Here is a 3,474-nt window from a genome sequence, read left to right as displayed (position 1 = left end):
GCAGGCTCTGCAGGTTAAGCTCTTCCAGAGCTTCACAGGAGAAAACAGGTAACCTGGAGGCAGAGACAAAAGGTTAGAATCCAAACAGGACTCAGTGATAGCAAAGTTCTCAGGAGGTTCTAGGCTTAGGTGCTAACCAAACTGATTAAACACTGCGGCGTTGAGGCAAGGTCTGAAGACAGCTTAAGTACTGTGGTCCTCCTGATTTGATGATCACTCACAGGTGTGCAGGCAGCTCAGCTCAGGAGGATCCACGGCGGACTCTGCTGGAGGAAGGTGGAACTTCTCCAGCTCCCAACAAATTCGAGGCAAGACAGACGATGGGAAGATTCAAAAAGTTTTAATAAATAGGACAGAAACAGAAACCCAGAGCTGTGGACCTGTAGTGGCCATCACAGGCACTCTGGTTAGGGAGAGAAACACAGGTAAGTGACCACGATAATCTGACGGAAGATGATTATCCATATGAGTCACTTACTGGGTTCAACAGTTCCATCCATCCTCTTGAGGTGAAGCATTATCCAGCCAATGGAACGCCCAACAAGATAGGGTGAGAGCCGCCCAGAGTGTACCAGATGCTGTAGCCCCAGTGAACCAGCAGGAGTCTTAACCGGGTCAGGGAAACAGTTCAGAACAGGATGGTTCTGAGATTCAGGAGTCCATAGTTAATTGTTGTTGTTGTTCTTGGACCCTGTCAAGATTACAGAACAACAGGCTGAGGATGAAAGTTAAAAAGGCTTTAATAATATAACCTGAAGAGGAGAGGATCAATAGGCCTTTTGCTGTATTTCTGCTTGTGAGGTAAATAAATTATAATGGGGGCAATATATTGCTTGCATCAAGGCCAAATGTATCAAATTACATTAAAAAGACATGTCTGTAACTCAGGGTACTGGGTGTGTATAAAAGGTATCAGAATAATGGGATCCCCTTTAGTCTGATAGCACTCCCTAAAATACAATGGAGTATTTTATGATTTTACTTATGCCCTTAAGCGCCCGCGGATCAGGTCGCCGAGGTCTCCGCCTCTGACTGCCGCCCAATCCTCTATGCACCGGTCCCTCATGGTTCCCCCTGCAGGTGGTGGGCCCATTGCAGGGGGACGAACCCCAACACCAGGCCTGGCTCCAGGGTGGGGTTCACGAGTGAGGGAAGAATGGAGCGGGAGATCGATAGACGGATCGGTGCGGCTGCTGCAATAATGCGGACGCAGCACCGGTCTGTCGTGGTGAAGAGAGAGCTGAGCGAAAAGGCAAAGCTCTCAATTTACTGTTCGGTCTACGTTCCTACCCTCACCTATGGTCATGAAATCTGGATCACGACCGAAAGAACGAGATCCCGGATACAAGCGATTGAAATTAGCTTCCTCCGCAGGGTGGCTGGGGTCTCCCTTAGAGATAGGGTGAGGAGCTTTGTCATTCGGGAGAGGCTCAGTGTAGAGCCGGTTCTCCTCCACATCGAGAGGAGTCAGTTGAGGTGGCTCGGACATCTTCTTCGGATGCCCCCTGGACGCCTCCCTCGGGAGGTGTTCCAGGCACGTCCCACTGGGAGGAGGCCTAGGGGACGACCCAGGACACGCTGGAGAGACTACGTCTCTCGGCTGGCCTGGGAGCGCCTAGGGCTTCCCCCAGCAGAGCTGGAGGAGGTGTCTGCGGAGAGGGAAGTCTGGGAGTCTCTGCTTAGTCTGTTGCCCCCGCGACCCGGTTCCGGGTAAAACGGGAGACGACGAGTACGAGTACTTATGCCCTTAAGTCATTTAATGACAAATAGTGTGTTATTCAGTATTTCTAAATCCAACATTACTGTGGACCAAGTTTTCCTCCATAACATCTGTGAAAAAGCAGCTTCATGAAGTCCATGGCAAACAGGAGCCCATTTTTGAAAGGAATATAACACAGATGTGTTCAGTGCGCAAACATGTGAAACAAGGTTCACTGATCAGATGTGGCAGACGTTTTGGCATTTGACCTACATGCAAAGCACCATTGTGTTGTGGCAGATGACTAACTCTATTTATCACCTAGGGAAAAAAAGCATCTAGAACATCAAACATGGTGGTAGCCTTGTTATGCTGCGGGAAGTTTTTGTTAAATCATAGATATATGTAAAATAGTAAAAAGTTATTGATAGGATGGATGGAGGGAAAGGTAGGAGAAAAGCTGTCAGAAGTTGTAAAATATTTAAAACTGACCACAGCTAGAGTTAAGGTAGAGTGATTTTACTTAGACTTAGACAAACTTTATTGTCATCTTGTATACACAGAATGTATACAAAAGAAATTCTATGCATACAGCTTTCAACAGTGATGGAACAGCTTACAACAGTGAAATGAACATTACCATTTGTAAAGTGTTGCAGTGATTAAGAATGCAGACAGTGTAGGAGAAAAGGAAAACCAGATTAAAGTGATGTTGCAAAATGCATTGATATGGTAAAGGTTCAGTGCAGTGCAAAATAAATAAATAAGTGGGGGTGTGAGGGGTCGCTGATGATGTTATGGCCTCAGGACATGTAGCGCTGGGATGAAATGTCTTTAATGGAGGGAAGAGGGGCCCTGATGATCTTCTCTGCTGTTCTCACTACTCTTCTCACGTTCTATCAGTCTGAGGAGTTGCAGCCTCCACACCACACAGCGAGACAGCTGGTCACAATGTTCTCTATGGTGCTGCTGTAGAACTTTGTGAAGATGGGCAGGGGCAGGTGGGCTCTCCTCATGCTCCGCAGAAAGTAGAAGTTTCTGTACCCTATTGCCAGGTGATGTGGTGTTCACATTCCAGGTGAGGTTATAGTGAATAATATTCATGTATTAGAAAGGCCTTACCGAGAATGAATAGAATATCTGTATCATAAAGAAAAATATTTGTTACAAACAATTGGAGTAAGCTTACCGGTATGCCATGTTTAATGTCTTAATGTGCAATACTCCAAAAGACAAGGTGCTTCTTCAAAATCTTGGCTTACAGGAGCAGAATAGAAAAGTTTGGCACATTTCAAAAACTCAGTAAATTAAACCTTTAAATTTTTCCTTTCACTGCACAATGCTGCAGGTTTTACTGTTCACATAGAAATATAATTTGATACATTAAAGTTTAGGATGGTATTTGGAGAATTGAAAAAGCTGAAGCTGTATACAGTTGAATTAATACACAGTGCCATTGTCAGCAATACTTGTCAGGTTTACATTTATTGTTTTTTTGTTCCATATTTTGGAAGTTAATAGGGGTTTACACCAGCTCATATCTATTTAAAGGAAAAACAAATAAATAAAACTTTTAATGCAGAAGAATACAGAAACTATAACATTATCCCAAAACTGTTGAATTATTCTGTTTTGCTCAAAAAAACATTTTAAAGTTTAAAATGTTATCACAAGATCTGCAGGCAGGTAGCTGCTGGCTCCAGATCAATGTTTAGAAAGCTCTTGCTCAATTTAATCCAGCACAGGAGTCATGGAAAAAGTTCTGGCTTTCCAGA

Source organism: Cyprinodon variegatus, unplaced genomic scaffold (genome assembly GCF_000732505.1).
Source record: "Cyprinodon variegatus isolate N-32 unplaced genomic scaffold, C_variegatus-1.0 Scaffold1794, whole genome shotgun sequence".
Taxonomy (NCBI): Eukaryota; Metazoa; Chordata; class Actinopteri; order Cyprinodontiformes; family Cyprinodontidae; genus Cyprinodon; species Cyprinodon variegatus.
Note: the sequence above shows the minus strand (reverse complement) of the source record.